The sequence below is a fragment of the Epargyreus clarus genome, unplaced genomic scaffold, assembly GCF_041222505.1.
Source record: "Epargyreus clarus isolate Ecla_fem2 unplaced genomic scaffold, WU_Ecla_fem_2.2 ptg000025l, whole genome shotgun sequence".
Taxonomy (NCBI): domain Eukaryota; kingdom Metazoa; phylum Arthropoda; class Insecta; order Lepidoptera; family Hesperiidae; genus Epargyreus; species Epargyreus clarus.
Genome location: NW_027332232.1, coordinates 340,361 through 365,291, shown reverse-complemented (window position 1 = coordinate 365,291; position 24,931 = coordinate 340,361). Strand labels below are relative to the sequence as shown.

Genomic DNA, 24,931 nt, shown 5'->3' with positions numbered 1-24,931 from the left:
AGGGAGAAGTATGTCAAGGAGAGGAATGATCATTTTCCGGCTAATGCAATCACTGCCGACCGCATTTGATGGTATGGAGAGTATTGCCTTCTCGACATCACGATCCGAAAATTGACTAAATGAAAATAAAGGAGAAGTTGGATTGGGAAAATGTGACAGTTGATTTAAAGTTTTTGCTTTTGTTTCGCTATCAATGGAAGACGTTGCGGAAAAGTGACGATTGAAATCGTTTAGGTCGAGATTGTGTGGGAGAGATTTTTTTGGTGATTTCCCAATTCCTAAAGTTTTTAAAAATTTTCAGACCCCACTAGGGTCTTCATTTTGAACAGACTTATGGATATGGCGTCGTTGTAGATCTCTACACATCATATTGCACCGATTTCTTGCGGATTTGTACAATGTTAGTTACCGTACTCCCCCGAAACGGCTTTACCGATTTTCACCAGTTTATGCATATTCAGTAGGTCTGAGAATCCTCTACTTTCTATTTTTCATGCCCCTAAGTGATAAGGGTTGGTCACCCTTAACATTTTTTTATTTATATGGCAACACAACGTTTTCCGGGTTAGCTAGTATAACTTATTTGTACCGTCATTGAAATGATAGTGGCGCCATCTGTCGGAAATTGGTCGTAGTAACTCAGAAGCCTTCGTGGACTTGTGCACAACAACTTTGCTAAAGATCATCACATGATCAAATGCATAGTTTACGATTCTATAAAGGAAATACAGACAAATATTCATTTTGATACAATAAATATAGTTTAAAAAACTAAAAAACACGCTATAACAGAATTAAAAAGCAATAATTGTTGCAATCTACTAACTTTGCGATGAACTTTCTCTAAGGCGTTCGAACAATCTCGCCTCGAAAATCGTTAATCCTGAGGATGTTGATAAGAACAATGGTACAAAATAAAATCGTGTATTGTCATCGGTTTTTGACAATTCTTCAAAAATTTGAATTAAACTGAACAAAGTGGATAGAAATCGGGTTCAAAGATTCCGTTACTTAGTTACATACATACCTACATACATACATACAACCCAAGCTAATAAAAGCGTGTTAATAATATATAGACGAGTGTTTATTAGTGGTAATAGCGCCACCTAGTTGCAAGTAAATAAAGCTTTGTAGTAGCCCATTAAGTGTCAATGCCATCTGGTGGATGACTTGGAAACTAAAAGTCTTGTATCTTTAAGCCGTTTGTCCACTGCACCGCCGCCGAACCGATACCGAAAACGAGATTATTTCGGGCCGATTTTAATATGACGTGACGGCGATAGTTTGTCCACCGCGACCAGTATCGCTCGTTTAATTTAATTCAGCTGTCACGCGTGTGACAGCAGTGTATGGACAAATTCCAATGTGTTTTACATTGTCGGCACATCGGCCCGTCAAAAACTCGGTGTAAATCTAGTGGTCACGCCGATCTACTCGTAATATCGGCGGCCGGGATGACGGTGCTCGGGTGATGGGCGTGCGGTGGACAAGCGGCTATATTAAATGTATGTACGCTACTTCGGCGCCGTCATAATTATCGGTATCGGCTCCGAGACGGAGGCAATGGACAAACGGCGTGAGGTCGTGGTGGTGGTGGAAATATCGGCGGCCGGGATGACGGTGCTCGGGTGACGGACAAGCATCAGGCTGACCGGTCGCCAAGCAAGCGTATGGCATACGGAGGTATTTACTAATTATATAATACATTTTACACCTGTAGGCATACATTAGTAAACATTACTCACTCCTAATAAGAAAATGTATAAAAATTGACAATTTCAATTGACAAAACTAGTTACATTTCATATTTACATACATTTTGTCAAAAATAGTTGTCAAAATCGTATTCGTGTTTGAAAAATATAATAAAAAATGTAGTTTTTACATTATTTACGAATGAAAAGATATTTCTCAGCACGATTTCGTGTTATTTCACCACTTAACTGCGCATGTCGGCATTTTTCTGCGTAAATAACACCATGCCAGCCATTAAACGGCTGACAGAATTGTCAGCCGTTTAAGCCATTTAATGGCTTCCTTCAATTACAGGCGGTGAGATATCTATACTTATGTATGCCTGTAGGTATGTATGTATTATTACTAGCACAGAAGCATTCAAAAGTAGTTATCGGTCAAACCGGTGACATATCTCTTTTATCCCTTCGTAAACATTAAGTTTCTTTTATTTATTTATTTATTTTATTGATCTAATTAGAACGGCCGAGGCCACTTACACTAACTAGACAGATCTAACATACAGACAACTCACAGAACTCCAAGCATACAGACATGATCAGCTTCCAGTCATCAGCAAGCACATCACAGTTCGGATAACTATCCATGAGCGCGTTCAATGTCGCAAGTGTGCGCGGAACAGATGATTTAGCGCGCGACACAGTGCGGGAAGGCGGAACCACAAATAACTTGTGCTTTCGGCTTCGTTGATAATGGTCTGGGACGAATATTCGGCAAAGCTGATTGTGAAGTTCCGGCGCCTCAACAGCATTATGTAAAATCTTGCACATAATTTCAATTTGGTTGAGGTTTCTACGGATAATATAGGAGTAGCAGACGAGCATGCAGTCCACCTGATAGTAAGTGTCTACTGCCGCCCATGGACATCTGCAATCAACCAAAGGTAACATTAGATTCCTACCTGAAGTGGGCCACAGATGCGCCGCTATCCCAGAGGTCTAAGCTGGACCGCTTCGAAAAAGTATGTCTCCCTTACCACACCCTTCAAACCGGAACACAGCAGCGCCTAACACTGCTGTTATTAGGCAGAAATAGGTGTAGCGGTGGTGCTGCCGGAGTCGAACCACAAAGGGTTCTACCACCTTCGAAACTACTGTTAGATCGTTTGCAATACGTACCTTCAAATAGTTATGTATTTTATGTATTTTTTCAACTCTATCTACTATCACTAGCACAGAAGCATTCAAAAGCATTTTTCGTACAAACCAGCAACCTATCTCCCTCATCCCTTCGTAAAAATTAAGTATCACGTCAAATTCACTTTATAACTTTTTTCGGAGTTCGTTTTGCACCGTGTTAATTCGGTTCCCACCCTTCCGGCTCGCAGATATTACCGCGTCATGTTGTATCATCTATTATTCGGTTGCACAAATCATTTAACCCTAGATAAGTGAATAGAATCCGCGGATATTAGCATGTGACGATACTGATAAGAGGAGCGGTAGTTATGTAATATTCATCAACAACCCATTACTGTCCCACTGCTGGGCACTGGTCTCCTCTCAGAATGAGAAGGATAAGCCATAGTCGGCATTATTTCACGTAGATTACACCATGACAACCATTTAAGTCACTTAATGGCTTCCTTCAATTACAAGGCGGTGAGATATCAATAATTATCAATGCTTAGGGATATGAAAAATAGATAGTAGCCGATTCTCAAACCTATTGAACATGCATATAAAATTTGGTGAAAATCGGTAAAGCCGTTTCGGAGGAGTACGGTAACTAACATTGTGACGCGAGAATTTTATATAAAAGATAAATCCGCTAACCGCTACCGCTTCAAACACAAACAAACCCTGCGCTTATCTGTTTCACAGGTCATTTCCCCGCCGTTTTGTCACGCGCCGCAAAATGGCCGCCGTAATGAACGCGGGAACGGTCAAACCTGCGCATCATTACTACGTTAATAATGTTTTTAAAGACGGTTTTATTGATTTACAAATGTTTCCTGTTAATTATATGGGATAATGGCGTTTTATTGGGGATTTTATAGTTAAAGGGTGTAAGGTAAATATTTAATGCGAAGAAACCATCTATGAAAGGGCTTGTTATGGTTTGTTATGAGTACCCCATAGATTAGTAAACATTACTCACTCCTAACAAGAACAAGTAACCAGTTTTGATAATTGAAATAGTTGCGTAAAAAAGTTTTGTCACGTCTCCGTGCTAAAATGTAACGTCTTTCCGTTTCTGCATGATGAGCTTATCTGTAAGTAGCTGTACATTTTAGACTTTATAACTTTAGATGTATAGTTTGTAAGGAAGATGTTATTAATGTACAATTGTAGATAAACCTGAATAAATTAAAAAAAACGAATCCCTAAAATATTTAAAATAATTATTTATTTATTATGTAAAGTACGCAGTATTAGTTATTTTCTCTAAAAATGTTTTTATTTGTCAAGAATTAGAAAAAAGAACTTACAAATAAGCCGTTTGTGGCTTCATTCAATTTCAAGGCGGCGAAGTATCTTTACTAATCTATGGAGTACCCATAGATTAGTAAAGATTACTCACTCCTAACAAGAAAATGTAACCAGGAAATTGTCACTGTCATCTATTTTCGTGTTTGAAAAATATTTAAAAAATGTAGTTTTTTAGATCATTTACGAATGAAACGATATTTCTCCGCATTTTTTCTTTGATTTATGTTTTTGCACTACTTAACTGCGCATGTCGGCATTGTGCCGTGTAAATTACACCATGACAGCCATTAAATGCTTGACAGAACTGTCAGCCTTTTAAGGCATTTAATGGCTTCCTTCAATTACAAGGCGGTGAGATATCGATACTTATCTATGTGAGTACCTATCTATATATTTAAAAAGATAATTCAATGCTTCTTTAACTTTATCGTAACATTAATTTAAATTTATATGGTTCATCCGGGAAGGTACCATTGTCACACTATTTCTAGCGTGAGAGTTCTGCGTTCCTGTAGTGGTATTAAGACGAAATAATAATAGCAGTGTTAAACGCTGCTGTGTTCTGGTTTGAAGACTTACTTTTCCAAGGCATTATTACTTAGGCCTTAGGGGTAGCGGCGCATCTGTGGCCAACCTCAGGTAGGAATCTAAACTTAGTTGATTACAGATGTCTATGAGTGGCAATAGCCACTTACCATCAGGTAAACTGCGTAATCGTTTTGATATTAAAATATTTCTTTTTCATTATTTTTTTTTATTTATTTCTTAGGGATAACAACAGCGTACGCCAATTACAGTTATCCACATATTAACATACATGTAATAAAGTAGACTAAAATTTGATGACTATTACCTACATACAATTGTTTTCAGTATCTTGTATGTAAATCTACACTAATATTATAAAGAGGAAAACTTTGTTTGTTTGTTTGGTTGTAATGAATAGGCCACAGACCTTTAGATATAAGTCTGTGGAATAGGCTCAGAAACTACTGGACCGATTTTAAAAATTCTTTCACCATTCGAAAGCTACATTATCCACGAGTAACATAGGCTATATTTTATATGCTAATATATTTGATAAATAGATTTTGAGGCGGTACAAAGTTTGGCGGATCAGCTAGTGTGTTAATAAATCCGTTCATTATAATATTGTTTTGCGTTATGACGTCACAGATTATGAATAGACTAAATTAATAATAGCCACCCTAACCACAGATTAAATTCCACCATAACTCATAGTTTAAGCGTCCGTCAACCAACGCAGGTGTCCGTCTTACGTCCGCGCTAATCCATGGAGCGGGTTAATTAATTATCTGTCTAAACAGACTGATTTAAATATAGACATGTCACTATTTCTTTTGTCGTCAACTCATTACTGTCCTACCTGGACATGGGTCATGGGTCTTCTCAGTGTTAGAGGGATTAAGTGTATAAGGTTTAGTTTACTGGATTGGTAGACTTTACATACTGGTAGCGCGGTAGATTATGGTCTAAGCCCCTCTTACTTTGAGAGGAGACATGCCCAGCAGTGTGTCGCACGCACGTTTTGATTTCAACCTATTGTGTCTATAGTGAACGATTTACGATGTCATATCTCTGTAGATATGACATCGTATATTGCTCTATGGTGTAAACAATACCTACATTGTGTGGAGACTGTTTAAGTCTATTTTTTACTAATCTTAGTTAATTATAATAGTAAAGATTTTGTATTTATGTAATTTTTAACCTTTCGGTTCTAATTTTTACGGTACTGTGCAGAAGGTGCCTTATTTAATACCAGATATAGTGGACTGATACTTACATTTTTAAATTCAATAAGATAATCGACACTAATATTATAAAGAGGAAAACTTTTGTTCGTTTGTTTGGATGTAATGAATAAGCTCAAAAAGTATTGGACCGATTTTAAAAATTATTTCACCATTCGAAAGCTACATTGTCCACGAGTAACATAGGCTATATTTTATATGAATTATATTTGATAAATAGATTTTGAGGCGGTACAATATTTGCCGGGTCAACTAGTTAAAAATAATTTGCTACTTTCTTAACCATGAACTTAAAAGGTAGAAGCCTTTCTGGTTCGACCCCTGAGGTACCATAGCTACACCTATTATTGTATTATTATATATCTCCGTCCTAAAATGTCCCTATAATATTTAAAATATTTATTTATTTATTACCTACGTAAATTAAACATTCGTTATTTATACATAAACTTTCTCTAAAAATGTTATTTTATTTGTTAAGAAATCAAAAAATAAATGATAAAAGCAATAATTGAGGCAATAAACCATTATTATTATTATTATTATTAAAATCATCCTTTTGTGGCTTCATTCAATTTTAAGGCGATGAAGTATCTTTATATTTTACTTATCAAAGTCATAGATGTATATCAAAGTGCATTACTTAGTCTTCAGGGTCTTCTTAGGTGGGATTTTAAGACTCTATTAAAGTAATGAATTTGGTTACAAATATATCCTCCTAAGTCGCAGACATACTAAACAAAAAGTTGAAAGCCAAACAAAAACAAATGACAAGTCAGTTGCGCGTAAAAAAGCAATGGCGTCGCCTCGCCTGTCGTTGACGGTTGCACAATTTTTCCCGCCAGTGGCAGTGCTGCCAGCCGTGTAATGTACATGTCAAATACAATTCTTACGTGGTTTGAAGATTGATGCTGAAAACGAAAAGCTAACAACAATTATTTTGCTTTCATTTATTATTATAGAAGTAATCTGTAATCAACCCTAGATAGGATCAGATATCTGAGATGGGCTACAAATACGCTGCTGCTCATTCAACCTCAAATAAGAGTAGATTTAATTTAATTACTTGTTTTTTTTTAACAATATAGTGCACAGAACTCCTTGAGGTTTTACTTACTGCATGCTCACTACTAGTTTTTTTTTAATTAAGTTATTTCATAAAGTTAAATGTATATTTCTTTTGGGAATAAATGTCTTTAACCAGAGATTCCTACCTGAGGTTAGATACAGATAACAACTTGCAAACTAAAACACATCAGCTTTTAAACTTACTGTTATTAGGCAGAAATAGGTGTGGCGGTGATGTTGCTGGAGTGGAACCACAAATGGTTCTATCAATCGTATCGTAGGTATAGTCCGCGCCAAACTGCTAGACCGCTCTGAAGTTGTCGCGAGCAGGTGAAGACATACAAGTTGTTATGGCTACACGATTAATTTCTATATTCAGAGCGGACTAGCAGTTTTACGCGGACTATACTTACTTATATAATAAAAATAGCTACTAATAAACTACGATGCTATTATTGCCTCTAGTCGACTAGTGTATTCATGGAAATTCTATAACACAGCATCGCGACGCCATAAATAATGTGTTATCTGTGCGTTCATACACCATTTAGCTGATGCGATGTGGCTGAATGAACTAATAACTTTGGCGACGAAAATATTTGGCGCAATTTTGTTGTTTTTTTTTTGTGTGCCTGGAATAAAGTAATGATTTTGATAGTTAAGTCCATAAAATGTATGAAGGTTTTACGGAAATACATTCACAATATTGGATTAATAAGGAGAAAAATGTTTAAGTAATTATACAATTATAAATATTAATAAGTAAGTAACTGTTTGCCACGTGTTCATTAATTTCGAATACATACAATTTTTAAGCCATTATAATAGTTTTATGAGGTCATCAAGTACTACTAGGGTTGTACCTATATATCCTATGTACCACAAGTACAATTACGGACAACTCTCACGCCCCAGCCATTACGTTTGAGTTGTATTTTTTCTAAACATTCCTCACAAAAGTTGCAAACGCCCGCATGTCCGGATTTCAAATGGTTTTAAAATGTTCGCCTCTACAGGAGCTTTATACCACGTAAAATGTTTTTGATTTTACTCTCACGACGCACATACGAATATTTTGTATTAATGTATCATGCGAAAGTACTATATTAATATTTGAAAAGCATATTAGCATTTTTAAGCATTGTATTACCAATTTAAAAAACTCGTCCTCTTGATCGAGGGGTCCGAGAGTCACATTAAAGGCACGCGCCTATGATTTTTAAAAGTTAGGTATGTGCGTATTAGAAATTAATTATCACTTGCTTAAATGGTGAAGGAAAGCATAGTAAGGAAACCCGCGCACCTGAGAAAACTAAAAAAAAAGTTTTTAGAGGCATATGAAGTGTACCAATTAGCACTTGGCCAGCCGTGGACTATGGCCTAATCCTTTTCGTTCTGAGAGGAGTCCCGTGCCCAGCAGTGGGACAGTAATGGGTTGACAACCCAGTTCTACGTAGCACTGACGATGCCGATATATGTTATAACATGAATGGCCTTGGTAAGAATGTATGTAAAATGTATTTTCTTAAAATTAGCTATTTCCTTTAGTTTTCATGTATATAAGTCATAGATAAGTAAAGATACTTCGCCGCCCTGAAATTGAATGAAGCCACAAACGGCTTATTAGTAAGTTCTTTTTTTGAATTCTTGACAAATAAAAACATTTTTAGAGAAAATTTACGAATAAATACACTACACTACACTACACTTTCTACACTCACAGCCCCACACTAGGATTCCCTGTATCGTGGGTGCTATGGACACACACACAGAGACAAATACACAAACACCCAGACCCAGAAACAGAAATCTAAATTCATCATTTAGAAATCTGTCTGGCCGGGGATCGAACCCGGGACCATCTGCGCGTCAGACCGGCATGGTGACCGCTCCGCCACGCGGGTCGTCCGCTAACTAATACTGCGTCATTTACCTAATAAATAAATAATTATTTCAAATATTTTAGGGACATTTTAGCACGGACACGTGGCAAAACTTTTTTACGCATCTCTTTAATTCTCAAAACTGGGTACATTTTCTTGTTAGGAGTGAGTAATCTTTACTAACCTATGATATAAGTAGTTAATTTTAGATCTTAAGGGTTATTTCTTTATTTTACTTTTATACTTAGTGCCTACTTAGTACAAAAAGTACAATGCCATCAAAAACAATGCTTGTAAAAAGATCCAAGTCTCGCCATTCAATTCTTCTACCGTAAAAAGTCTTGAGATCTATGTAATACCAAGCCGGTAATGTATGCAGTCCCTACTTAAGGGACCTTCTGTCTTAAGGTATTATCTCACTATCTAACCTAACAACATCTCATGGGACCATACCAATTTTAAAAATATTTTATGTTCTAAATAAATTAACGTGGCAATCGTACTGCAAGTCACATTGTGTTTTCATCTTATCATATCGCATCACACAAGTACGATTGCCACGTCAATTTATTTAGAACATAAAATATTTTTAAAATTGGTATGGTCCCATGAGATGTTGTTAGGTTAGATAGTGAGATAATACCTTAAGACAGAAGGTCCCTTAAGTAGGGACTGCATACATTACCGGCTTGGTATTACATAGATCTCAAGACTTTTTACGGTAGAAGAATTGAATGGCGAGACTTGGATCTTTTTACAAGCATTGTTTTTGATGGCATCTCATTCCTTTTTGTAGATATTTCTACTCTTTTCCTTTCCGGTACCTTCCACTAGTTGAATCTCAACAACAGATTTTTTAAAGGCAATTAAATTGTTTAGGTAGTCTTTGTAGTTATGTAAATAATCTTGCCATTCATCATCACTTTCATTCGAACATGACAATAAATTAAATCTAAAAAAGTTACTATTTTGACAACTGAAATTATGCCCGTTATCCTCAGGAAAAACTTCTTCTAAAAACATCTCTACTGATTGTGATTTATTTATTTATTTATTGGGATTTAACGTGTCTTCGTATTAAATAATCGACATCCCTTACTTTCTTCTGAATATCCGACAAAAATCATTGGTAATCTTTCACTGACTTCGTCGGACTCCGGTTTTTGATATAAACCACAGTATTTACTGCTCTTGCTCAAATTAGTTTCAATTTATAATAGACTTCTGACTTCTGAAATGAAATGAAATATTTATTTAATAATGATAACATTCGTTTTAGACTTCTCGCATATACAATAATAGTTCTGTTAGCTGTTTCAGCCACAACAATTTGTTTAGGGGTATACAGTATCGCCTTCTAATGTAGAATTCCATTTGTTGATAAGAAAATATTGAAAGCTCTATTACAAAATGTCGTCCCACCATCTGATCTCATACATTTGTTCGACTTGCTAGTTCCTTTTTCAACACTTTATATTTTTGAAATTTCTTAAAGACTCACTCTTATGTTTTAGAAAATAAACATTCATCGTGTCATTCGAGAATAATAGTCGATAAATAATAACATGTACCTTGAACCGTTGAGTGAACTAGCTTCCATGAGACTACATAAATCTGTATGTACGATCTCCAGTATATCGTTCGTTCGCGTTCAGAGGTTTGGAAATGGTTTCTTACTAGTCGTCATATCCGTCGGTAATGTTCATTATCAAGACCAGTCATAATATTCTTTAAAATTCGCATATATTCCGGATTAATATGGGCTAGTCTTCTATGCCAATATTTATTTGACATTGTCAAATTACATATCGGTGATTTGACAAATTGTATATATACCATTTACGTTGTGGCCAGTTGCGATGATAATATCCATAGAGTTACTAATAGTGCAACCATTTTTCAAGAAATTAACAGTAAATCCTTTTTCAGTAAGTTTACTCACCGCTAACAAATTCATACTTAAAATTATTTATATTAAAAAGGTTTCTTATAATAATTTCCACGTTTTTCCGGGTAGGTACTAACACAAAATAAAAACTAACAGAAGTCAATCTTCATACAAAGTGGGCTGAAGTAACGCACACGTAGACACCACTTACCGACTCGTTATCTCGGGGGGACTCGAGCGCATACGTGCGCGACTGTCAGTTCATTTCTGACACGCGTTTGTAACTGTTTTGTACAAGCAATGGAGCAAAATAAAATACCCTAATTGTGCAATGGACGGTTGTTTAAATTCAACGTTAAACTGTGGATTTTCGTTTTTTTATAGCTATCAATTATCAAGCCACTAGGAGCTGATATTTTTGGTGATCATGGCAAGAATATGTTATAAAGTGGATATCTAAGCTCGATTTATATAACAGTTTCCTATTTCGAATCATTTGAAACGAACTTAACTAAATTTTTGTAATATTGCGTTGAAATGTTACGTACCTAATATTACGTAAGTTGAAAACATGATTTTTTGTTCGTATATATATTGGTTTGTCTTTAATGCCATTTGGTAGGTTTATGTCTAAAACGGATAGGGCAAAAGGAATTGTGTAATTAGGGTAATCCGTTTAGAAGTTATTAGGGATTTTCTATTGTGAACATTGTAATTTTTTATGTGCTTACATATAAAAATTATTTTCATAGACATTTATTTATGCTCAATAAGGCCGAAAGGAGATGTTTCAAAATGTATGGGCTCCCGGCCACCTTTTGTACACTATATTAAAAATTAAGAAAACATGCAAAGAAGGGGGTTAATTTTCTTCAAATCATGTTCGTTTAATTGTTAAAAAACAATAATTTACACTTAAACTTGCAACACAACAGTGCAAAAACATCATGGCGGTAGTGATTACCATAATAATGTCATCTGTCATTCTATTTTAACTTACTATATACATTATATACTTTTTAATATATTTTTTACGCGAATGGGCGTAGATATATAAACATTGTATTATGTGTATTGAGAAACAAGGCCTATATTTGATAAACATTAATTATATTTACTTTCATAAATCTTGACTTAAAACAAACATACCAAAATATGTACTTCTATACCAATTTATTTTAGTTAAAACATTTAAGTGTGTAAATAAAACAACTTTAAGTACACATTTGATCATATTTTACTTACTCTTCACTTAGATACATTATTTATTCATTTTAAATATCTTCCCTTATCAATATTTTCATCCTGTGACGAGCTCAGCCCAAACATCAAACAATGGGCATAATGTGAGCGCAACTACCTACGAGTACGGTTCGTTGCCCAGCGATGCAGTTGCAATAATAACTGATTATTTTGTCATCCCAAGAATGTCCTAGTCTTGCTAATGTAATTATCTAAAAAAGAGAAATGTAAAAATATTAGCTTCTGTAGTTTAAAATTATTTACGATTATTTCACGATTAATACAACAACTGATGTATATTTTACCTGATGATATTGAATCCTTGTCAACACAATCCACAGCGATCGCACGAAAATCACAAGAGTCCATAAAACATAAGCTGGGTAAACAAGTAAGGTAGAATCACTCCATAATCGTAAGCAGCACAGAGCAGAAACATATTCAGGATTAAAATGGAATCTTCTCATCAGTACCTACATATTTATTCAACGTTTACATTGGAGTCCACTATTATAATATGTATATATCCACTTTTACGCATATCAAATTGACAACTTCTTCTTTTTTAATTTGACATGTCACTTACATCTATAAAACCAGATACTATTTAAAAGGTGGTTTTGTTATTATTGTTATAAATAATTAATTAAATTCAGAAATAATGACGGGATACCCAAAACAAAAGCCAGGTTGTAAAGTACTAAGGTAACAATAACTTTACGACAAAAACAGCGAAATACAGAATTACCGACATCCAAAGAGTATAGTAACCTATGTATGGGGTACACATAGGTTCCCGACATCGACAGTTTTGAAAACTTGACATTGACAGTATTCCGCCATTTTTAATATTTCAATGAGGATTGCTTATTTTAAATATTTTTAAACACGAATACTTTAGGTTATCAAAATATATGTGTATTTTTCTTCAATTATACAAATTATTCGTGTTTTTTAGTTATAATGTACATGAGATGGCCGAAAATGAAACATCTCCTTTGCCTAAACACTTGTTTCCTTGGAAACAAACTTATTATTATTTTATAATGCGGTGACAGTTGCTAAACCTCACGACAGTTATTGTATTTTTTGTATGTTACCGTTAGATTGTAGAATACGTTAGCATACACATTAACTAGGCTTAAGATTAGCTAGAAAATATGCAGATTAACTATGTAGTCAAAATTCGAAACATCTTTTCAGACTTATTCTTAGGGCTAAAACACATGCCTTTTTACGACGCGACGACGTATCGTGACACATAGCGACATCGTGCCGCAAAGCGATATTGTTTCGTGAAAATATACAATGTTTGTCGTAAATTCATGACACGACGACGCATCATGGCATGCACGGGTCGACGTCAAGGGGTGAAAATTGATACAATCTCGTTTTGTACTTTAGGTAATGGACAAGCTAATCTGCGTTTTAACTGATTTAGGCACATTAGCCGTAACATCTAGTTTTTTTCTCATGACATTTGTCAGAAATTCGGAATGTTTTTGATATTATATAACTTTTTAGGGTTCCATACCCAAAGGTTAAAACGGAACCCTATTTCTAAGCTGTCCGTTCGTCTGTCTGACATAGAGCTCTATTTCTGGAACCTTAATAGATAGAAATTTAAATTTTTTACGGAATATGTATAATGGCTTTAACAATAAGTACTAAAAGTAAAACGAAAAACTTTCAAATAAAGGAGAGTTGCCATACAAGGACCTTCTTTTTCTTTATAAGAAGGAAATCTTGAAAAGGTACTCGACGACGTGGGAGTGACGCCGGGTTATGTGGGACTTTAGCCGCACTAAAATCCTCCGGTGGCCGTCCTCAACGTTTGTTGGAGAACTCCGGGATCTCCGACTGAACGTAACAGAAGTCCTTTAAGCGCGATGCCTCGATCGAGCTCTGCCCTGGGAGAACAGTTTTCGCTCCTCCTAAACTATCCGGTGTTCACGACGGTATGCGACTACACATACCGCCGTCCTTCCCGGGGACACTTATTGGACGGTTCGAGCTCGCTGTTGCCACTCCCAACTTCGGAAGCCCCCTTGTAGTCGCTTCTTACGACAGGCACGGGATATCGTAACCCTTTTTTAGTCCAGGAACTACAGAGACAAACATATAAGGACCTGCTATTTTTTAGCGTTTTTCATTTGAAATGTTCACAATGCATTATATGGCTGCTATAACATCAATTAGTAAAAATAAAAATAAAATAAACAAATATTTTTGTGGTACGGAACCCTCAGTGTACGAGTTCGATTCGCACTTCACCCATTATTTGAATTGAATTTAAATTGAAGTTGGAATTGAAAACGTCTTTTATCTCGAGAATAAAAACAATTGACGTCGCCTATAATAGTAGGGGAGCCCAAGACGGGATTTCGAGAGTGACTCGAACGCGGCAGATTAAGATATGGGAGATACCTTACATCCTATAGAGTATCTTAAACTATCCATTTGGGGGGTTCAACCAGGGAAGTCCATTAATAAAAAATCGTATTATCTATAGTAGCTTAATTACATGCTGAAAACAATAAATTTATAATCTGATGGTTTGAGGGCGGCGTTAGGGAGTAATAAGGTTGCAAAAAATCTATACCTGGACATACTCGAGTGCGGTATTTTTTTTAATACAAAGGAAATAATGCTAGAAAATATGCACTATCTGATAGCGCCATTTATTAGCATGGATCCCTGGAAAGTAATGGTGTACAACAAACTAAAGGAAAAGGCAAATTTTATGGAAAATACATTATTCTTTATATATTCTCATTCTGTTTTTTTTTTCAAATCGTCAGTATAAAAAACCCCTCCACTAAATCGTCAGATGAAGGGTTATGATAAGTAAAACATCAGCTGGAATTTCCTGTATAATAATCTTACGCCCTCGAGTGTGTCAAGATAACGTTTTTTTTTTGCATTTTCGAAGAGTCACTGACAGTCTTTCGAATCGAATCGTCAGACTTTCGAATGGGGGACTCATCTGGGGTAACTTCATATCCCCTTTGAAAATCTAATGTGCTGGTTACTTTTTTTCCATTTTTACCTCTCGTATGGCTGTCCCCCTATGCAAACCAGCAGATAAACATATTTCCGGCATCAGAGATATATACTCTATCACTAACCTTCCGCGCCTTGAGTATGTCTGACTCTGCTTTTTACATTTTTCGAATCATCTAGAAACTATTTCCACGGTGAAACGAAAAATATCACACAACCTTTTCTTCACTCTAACGTGTAATCTACACAATCGTATACGTCCTATTGACGCTCGAGTTTCTACCCATTTAACATCATGGGCTCCCCTACTACTCGTACATTTCGCGGACAGAAACACAGATTCATTAACTGCAAATATAACTTTGTAATCCTATATAACTTATATAGGATACAAAGTTATTTAATGTAGTTGGTGTATCTAGATAACTGGACAGAAATTGCAAAATATTTTAGTTTTTCCATGAGTTATATACTAAACACTAATTGTACCCTCAATTTCAACCTTCTATGTCTGCTGGAAGTGCCTTAAACTTTTGATGATCGGTCAGTCAGTCAGTGAGTGAGTGACAAAATTACGAACTTTAACTACTTGTAATTCTTAAACTACTGGTTCAAATTGCATGAAATTTTAAATGTACCGTGTCTATACAATGCTTGCTTGGGTCCTGAAAATTCAGGCTTCTAGCTTCATATGCAACGAAGTTACAGGGGGTCAAAAATGGGCCGAATTGCTTCGGGAAAAGTATGGTACGGCCGTGCCGCTTCTTTTGGCTCGACTTGGCGGAGGCACTGCCGTGCCTCCAGATAAGGACAAAAGTAACAGGTGTCCTCCATTAGTACAATGTTGGGACAACGCTAACGCTCGTTTCGTTTGTTGTACTTTTTATTTTTTTTCTAAACTTTTCCCGCGCAACGCAGCCTTCGTCCTTTTTGCGTTTTTCGTACGTAGAACGCGTTTTCATTATGCCATGATATTACAAATAATTAATTACATGAATAATTTATTATCAAAATAAATTAATATAATATGAGTCACTATATCATTATAGCTAGCATGGGATTAAAGTATAGTGGTTCAAATACATTTATTAAGACCCTATTAACATTATCAAGGAGGATGTGGTTGTACGACAATATAAGAAATACTTTAGTTGGTGCCTGCCCAAGGAAACCATAGTTGTATAATAGTTATATTCGTTGCATAACAGTGTGCCTTAGTGTACCTTAAGGTTGAACCCGACCAAGTTAACTGTAATTTTATCTTCTTTTTAAAGATATTTAATAAATAATTGTGAACTTGTGTACTTAAGTAGGGACCAATGTCTATGTGTGCTTTAAACTAATCTGACGCTTCTTATCTAACTACGCCCTTTATTAGTAATAAATAGTGTCTATCTTAGATCGAAATTTGACATCATATTGAGAAATGTATAGTTAAAAAGTTAAACTGAATGTAAGTAGTTAAATAACAGGTAAAATACAAGGCCTATTTTAATTACACAAACTTAAAAGACATCCAATGTCCCACTGTTCTCAACTTCATAATGCTTTATTAAAATAGGTACAATAACGGACAATACGTTGTACCGTGACACAGATTCCATTCAGCCGCATACGTCAGATTCGAACAATGGAAACAAACTCGTGGCGCGACGCGGGAAATATATTTTAAGGGAGTGTCATAAAGCGAGCGAGAAGCAAGTTGTGATTTTGTTTTTGTAGAAAAAAATATTGTTTGAGTTGTACTTTGTGGTTCGACTCCTGTGGTGCCACTTCCACCACCACCTGTTTCTGTTAAAACAGCAGTGTTAAGCGCTGCAGTGTTCTGGTTTGAAGGGTGTGGTTGGGAAACATACTTGTCGGAGGCGTTGCAACTCAGTCCTCAGGGTTTGCGGCGCATTTGTGGCCGATTTCAGGCAGGACTATAATCTTATTTGAGGTTGATTACCATGGGCTGCAGTAGCCACTTACCATCAGGTGGATTGTATGTTCGTTAGCTTCTTCAACATCATATATTAACAATAATTGGCCAAGATAAGTCGAACTCGCATACGGAGGTTTCCGTACCACAAAATTTTCATTTTTATTTTTGACGTGACAACGTCTTATAATTCGATGGAGCCGGCTGCACGCAACAAAAACATGTCTCCTGCGACGTTACCTCGCTCGGAGGCGTTCTATTAAGGCTTGAAGTGCAAGCGAGAACGCGGAACGAGCGACAAACAGGCACAATCGGCCTCCGCATTCGGCAGCGTTCGACATCTATCTTCCTCCTACTTGAGTGAGCGATGCGTCCGCGTGGACAGCTGCTATACAATAATACTTATGAATAATAATTTTGAAGGTGGTAGAACCCTTTGTGGTTCGACTCCGGCGGCACCACAACCACACCTATTTCTACCTAATAACAGCTGTATTAGGCGCTGCTGTGTTCCGTTTAGAAGGGTGTGGTAAGGGACACAGACTTTTTCGAGGCGTTCCAGCTTAGTCCTCAGGGGTAGCGGCGCATCTGTGGCCGACCTCAGGTAGGAATATCTAATCCTATCTGGGGTTGATTACAGATGTCCATGGGCGGCAGTAGCCACTTACCATCAGGTGGACTGCATGCTCGTCTGCTACTCCTATATTATATAAAAAAGCGAATATATCTTATAGCCTTTCGTGATACAAGTGCTTTATCAAATCTCACTGCCTTCCAACAATGTCGCGATTTGAATTATTTGCACGTACAACGGAATGCGCTTTGATTTTTTTGTAAACGCAATTAAAAGTTCGTGAGCGCCATTTTTAACATAAAAATTGTTTATGGATTTTTGGCGGCAAGTTGGTGGTACATTTTTAATATGTCACCTCGGGTGGAATATGTGAAATATTTCGAATTTTATGCTAAAATACGTATGAAATTTAAAGCATTTCGTGATATGAATGCGATGGTACCATATAGCTATTTCTGCCTTATAACTATAGTGTCGTTACACAATACAGAAGCGTTCTTCTGTATTCTGGTTTGAAGTGTTGTAATAATTGTAATAATATGTGAGGGGAGCATAGATAAGTATAGATATCTCACAAATGACAAACAGTCAGCCATTTTTCCATTACATCTCCGACTGTCATGGTGAAATTTATGCGGAACAACGCCGACATGTGCAGTAAAGTGGTGCAAAAACAACACGAAATCGAAGAAATGCGGAGAAATGTTGTTTCATTTGTAAGTAAATGCTCTAAAAACTACATTTTCTTTAATATTTTTCAAACCCGAAAATAGATGATAATGACAATTTCAATTGTCAAAACTGATTACATTTTCTTGTTAGGAGTGAGTAATCTTTACTAATCTATGGAGGGGAGAGATAATAATGATATGTGATTATGGCAAGTGTTTTAATTTAGTCTTAGGGATCGATTACAGATGTTTTTTTATAACATAGCAGTAGCAGACGAGCATGCAGTCCACCTGATCGTAAGTGGCACTGCAGCCCATGGAAATCTGTAATCAACCCTAGATAAGATTCCTACTTGACGTTGGTCACAGATGTGTTGCTGTGATTACCCTTGAGTACCCTAATGAGTTGGAACGCCTCGGATAAGTAAGTTTTACCACACCTTTACAGCGGAACACAGCAGCGCTTAACACTGCTGTTACAGGTGTTACAGTGGTGTCTCCGGCGTCTAACCAGAAAGGATTCTACCACCTTTACCTCAAGAGCAGTGAAGGATCTGAACGTTTTGATTAACTTTATATACAACGAGCTTTGCCCGCGGCTTCGCTCGCGTTACGAAGTAATATTTTCATCCCCTTTTTTATCCCCTTGGGGGTAGAATTGATCAAAATCCTTTCTTAGCGGATGCCTACGTCATAACATCTACCTGCATGCCAAATTTCAGCCCGATCCGTCCAGTGGTTTGGGCTGTGCGTTGATAGATCACTATGTCAGTCTCTCGCCTTTGAGTTATATGTATTTAGATAACAGATTTCTTTGGAGTTAATTACTCATGTCCAATCACTCGTGTCTCGAATGGCAGCGCATTAGCAGTCGTAGTGTGAGACCCTCCAGCTCGCTGACCGACGACTCGAAGAAGGCGGATGTAGATGAGAACCGAATGCAGTGGCACGTCATAACTTATAGGGGAGGCCTAACTTGTCTATGTCACACACACATCATCCCTTGGGGGACATCCATAGGTTCGTAAAGGGGTACAGTACTGTGTACCTACTCGGTATGTCACATACCTTTTTTTTTACAATATAGGAGTAGCAGACGAGCAAATGAAGATGGTAAGTGGATACTGCCGCCCATGGACATCTGTAATCAACCCCAGATAGGATTAGATATTCCTACCTAAGGTTGTCCACAGATGCACCGCTACCCTTGAGGACTAAGCTTCGGAAAAGTATGTCTCCCTTACCACACCCTTCAAAACGGAACGCAGCAGCGCCTAACACTACTGTTATGAGGTAGAAATAGGTGTGGTGGTGGTGCCGCCGGAGTCGAACCACAAAGGGTTCTACCACCTTCCCCTTATTTCTATGTCGTGTCTGTGTGTATTTCTGTATATAAAGACGTTAAGATAGAACTATTTATAGTATTTCCTGTATTGTGGATGCCATAACGACCGGAAGTCAGAGCGAGAACGTAAATTGAAATTGTAGTTTGCTTGGCCGGGGGTCGAACCCAGGAACCTATGAGATTCTGTACCTATCTTATAGTTCCAAGCTTATTAACCAGAGAACTTATCGTTGTTCGTAAATATCTGGTTGAAATATTTGTGGGTAGGCCAAACCAGAAAATAATGAAGTTTATCTGCCTTTATCTGCTGTTTTGGTCTCTCCCATAGATTAGTAAAGATTACTCACTAACCTAACCTAACAAGAAAATGTACACAGTTTTGAGAATTGAAATAGTTGCGTAAAAAAGTTTTGCCAGGTCTCCATGCTAAAATGTCCCTAAAATATTTGAAATAATTATTTATTTATTACGTAAATTACGCAGTATTAGTTATTTATTCGTAAATTTTCTCTAAAAATGTTATTATTTGTCAAGAATTCAAAAAATGAACTTACTAAAATAAGCCGTTTGTGGCTTCATTCAATTTCAAGGTGGCGAAGTATCTTTACTAATCTATGGTCTCTCCATACACCGTGTGTGTAGTTTTCATGACAGAAATAGTATGAAACAAACTGCGAATAGTACGCATGCTTACCTAATCCGGATACAAACTTGCGTAGTACTAAAGCCATAAATAATAAAGGTGGGTTGCATCTAAAGCCCGTTTAAAGTTTGCGTTAAATTTAAATACATATAATAATAACATTCACGGTAGTAATGGAATGTAACCATTGGTTGCATGAATTATTTGAAATTCATTTGTGTCGCCGTCACCACAATTTTTAATCGATGTTGACAGATACGTTACGTAATGTTAAAGTTACAAAATATTATCTTCCCCTAAAGAAATGCTGCTTTCATACGCCTGAGTCGTTGCTTTCATAATTCCTTCAGGACCTACTCAGAACAAATGGTACGGGGTAAAATAAAACAATAAAATCGAATGTAAACCATTTATTTGTAATAACTGTTTATTTCGAACGAACCGAGCTGCAGCGATTGCGTTGCATTAATGTAGAGATATATATAATAATATCCAAAGCTAATTTAAAAACTTTCGTACATTCAAATATCTTCTTCACAATTAAAAAACTACGCGACTAGTACATAGAGCGATATCGCCTTTGGTGTGATATGATCATTAGCGAATTATATTTTAATTATAGCATTCACTGTGAGATAGCCTTTATTTAAATAGATATTAAAATGAATTTGAATGAAATAATGATAATTACGGTAGCTAATGAATTCAAACCGATTCAAAATGTTTGAATTTCAGTGTGTTACTTTTGTATGACGTCACATTTCAGTTTTACTTGAATCGTATCTGTCAGTTTTATATGAAAATACGTGATGCATACTGGCTAACGAAAAAATCTACAATATTTATCTAATTCTATTTTTCGTTTCCAACCAATATATTTCAAATGTAGAATGAAAATCAATACTAATGTGAAGTGAAAAGGCGGGGATATGGTATCAATATTCGGGGATTTATTTTTAATGATCATATCTCACCGGTATATATGACAACACAATAACTTCATTTACCGATGCTTAGAATAAATGCAGCAGTGACCTCGAAAATGTTTCTTAAACTGAAAAAAGAAACAATGGAATTTCTTCCACACCATCAATGTTCATATTTTCTTCATTTCATTGCTATAAATCGTTTTCTTTTAGAATCGATGAGTTTACAACTTGATAGTGTGAAAAATGATATTAAACGAATGTTGATCTTAGCTACGAATCCTTTCTTAAAATATGCATTAATTAATTAAAAATCTTAAGTATAATCTCTTGGTATAATTTGTGGGAGCGAATTAATTCCGACAGATGCTAAGATAATTAAAGAATTTCTAGCATTAACTAATGTTGTACTATGAATTACTTTAATTTTCTTTATAGAGAACCAAATAATCTCTTTAATAAATATTGGTTTTTAAACGATTTTATTTAATGTAGATAGCAACACTGTATATTATGTCATAACTAAGCTGTCACTGCTGCGTTTACTCTAACGAAATTCAAAAACGCTTTTAAAAATCTCGCGTTATTTTAACCGAATAACCTGTGTTGCCATATCCGTTGGTATTATACAGTAAAAAATCTATACATTCCCTTTAAAATGAGAATTACAAATCACAAACTACCGTCTAGTATGTAAATATGATAATTTCGATTACAATGACCTTAGATATACAAATTCTTGGGGCACTTTCGTTAGATCAATCAAATCTAGTGTCGGGTATTAGTGAGTTAATTGGCGAACGAGCATGCAGTCCACCTGACGGCAATGGCAGTACCACTGCACCTGCTAATCTGCCACAGTACAGTCCATCTGATGTCAAGTCTCTGCTCGCTAGACATCCGTCATACATTAGTCGCTGTCTGAGGACTAAGGAACGTCTTGTGTTCTGAAGTTCAACCTGTTGCTACTTGATTCTGAGACGGACAATCAATACAAGTGCGTAGCTAAGATGCAATGAAATTTTTGGAATCAATCATTTGGATTTAAATCCAAAAATTGATACATTGATAACTTTTTAAATAAACAAATGACGTATTAAATACAAATTTACATTGACTAACACCCGTCTTTAATACTCAATCTATCTAACGTTTTGTTTACGATAGATCAAAATTTGTCAAGATCCTCATACTCAATGTCAAATTTTGATCTTTAGTATGCAAAACATTGAAGAGATTAATTTTTAATATTGCCAATAAACATCATCAATTATGAATTAAAATTTCCGATGACAACTAACAGTCATTAATAAGAAATTAATAACATATTTAAAGATAAAAACATCTACCCGCACACTTTAATATATTGAAATTGATCATCTCAGATGTCGGTAGTAGCACAATTTGCGTTTATAACTACCCCCAAAACACGAAAACTACCCTCAATTATTATTTTGTCGTACTGAGCAATGTTACACACAACTTAATCTAAAAACTACGTATTATAATGGTATATATAGGATCTGCCTAGTCTTGTAGAAATTATAACGAAAACAAGAAATAAAATGACTAGAAAGTACTTTTACAGTGTTACATTTGACTATAAATTAGTGACATGATGTTTTAATGAATCACATAGTTTAAAGTTGCGACTTAGTTTCAAATGGGTGATTTGTACATTTCTGTGGTTTTGCCATCAGGCGCAGCAACACATGTGATCGTCTTCAGGTAAGATTTACATGCTATTTAGGTTGTTAGATCACTGTTAGATAGGATAGATTGTCCCTGTAGTTCCGGGAGCAGAATAAGACTACTGTATCCCTTGCCTATCGTAGGAGGCGGCTAAAAGGGCTATCGCGGTCGCGGGCGGCAAGCCTTTGAGCTCAAACCACCTAATAAGCTACCCTGGGTAAACGATCGACGGGGCAGCATGCTTAGAGAACTCAGGTTGGGTTCCTTTAGAGATCACGGTAACCGGGGTGGTTTAGTGCGGTAAGAATCCCACATAATCCCGTGTCGCTCCCACGCACCGGATACCTTTTGAAGGTTTAACACTCGTAAAAAAAGATAGGATGATTACACATACATACCTCATTAATTACTTCTATCATATGATATGAAGCATAAATGAAATCTTTATTTAGGTACTTTAATATATCTGTGAATATATCGCTCGAAGACGTGTCTTTGAAGAGACAGAAATACAGAAAATACTGGGTTCATTGGATTCCTTTGAGATGTCTCGCTTCTCCATAGCGAAACTTTCGTAAGATACGTACTAGATTTTTGACTACTAATAGATTTTTGACGTTTAAGATAAGAACAACGTTGAAAAGTGAATCAGACATCATGCCGGGCATTGTATGGTACGACATAGTGTTGTGATTTATTACTATCATAGATCTCCAAGACTTGTCAATTGAGATGTAATAATAAAAAATATAACAATGAAATGATCAAAAGTTGTGTGTAACATAACTTTCCATGATTTTGAATCAAATCTGTTTTTTTTTGCAAATCTACTCCGCCCGAATCACTAATACCCGACATATAAATCTACTTCAAATTTATAGAAAAAATCTATCCGAATTTCAAAGATCAAACAAGATAAGAGTGAAACATTAAATACAGTTTCTAAGCACCCCTAATTAATATCAGTAGATAAAACACACAATATTTTAATTAACAATTCTTATACTAGGTATATACAGGTCAAACTAATTTAACTCTCGGTTTAACAGGGTTTAGGGCCCGAGAACATGCCGTTGGGTTACCCTAACTAACTAAACGAACTCAAACCTAAACAAACTATATACCAACTTAGTTACAAATTATCAATACGTCCTTTCAGTTGACTAGACTATGACAAACTAAATTTGATATGTTAAAAATAATTCCAACCGATCACACATCGGTCCTTAACAATTTTGGTAACTACCGTCAATTCTGCGATTGTCTATGAGCAGTTCCATTTTCAAAAACTTGTCTATGCGCAAAATTAACGGCAGTCGCACATTTAATTTTATGATCTGTCAAATATGTCAGAATTTTGTGAAAATGTTCTTTTTATCAGATCGTAAAACTAATGCGTCATATGGAATTTAGGACTAAAATCGGTAATGGTGTGATTTAAAGATATTGTCACACAATGAGGCACTGGTCTTACTTTGTATTACAGGGTTGTTTCTACTGAACACTCTTCAGTTATAACTACAAGACTATAATACTCTTATGGTAGTTTTGAAAAAGCACTTTTTCAGACCAAATTTGTTCCAAATGACGCCTCCTGATAGAACTTTGGCAGTATTCGTTCACTATTCAATAAACAGCTAGTTTTGTACCATACATTGTTCAGTGTTACCAGATAAGACAATTACTACCAACTTTCTACCAAAGACAGTAGTGACATCTATTAAAAAACTCAACTGTCATAAAAGGCGGGAAAACTGACAGATCTAAACAAGTGCCTTACACAATCTATGGATACTTACGGAGTAACAAAATCTAGTGCATCCCAGTTTCGTGGGATATCTTAAGAGAACCAAAATTACATAATGGGTGACTAATATTCAGTCTATCATTTATCAAGGAAGACAAGTCAGTAACAATGACATTACAAATGGTTTATAAAATACTTAATTTACTTTGTACTACTACAGAGGGGGTCTCTATTCATTGTCGTCCGTTTACAATAACTTCTAAAATACGCTACAGATGAACTAATTCGATAAAACAAGGTCGAGACCACCATCACATATCAAGTATTCCAACGGGATAAATAAAATTGTACAAAAAATATTGT

At 35.9% G+C, this 24,931-nt stretch overlaps 1 long non-coding RNA gene across 1 annotated transcript; it reads right to left on the bottom strand.

Moving 5' to 3' along the window:
* Nucleotides 1–12,023: 12,023 nt before the first annotated feature.
* LOC140752800 (uncharacterized) lies at nucleotides 12,024–15,852 on the bottom strand. The gene is made up of 2 exons (XR_012103465.1): nucleotides 12,352–15,852; nucleotides 12,024–12,258 (listed from the first exon to the last, which is right to left on the bottom strand). It is a non-coding gene; the product is annotated as an uncharacterized LOC140752800 (long non-coding RNA).
* Nucleotides 15,853–24,931: the final 9,079 nt, after the last annotated feature.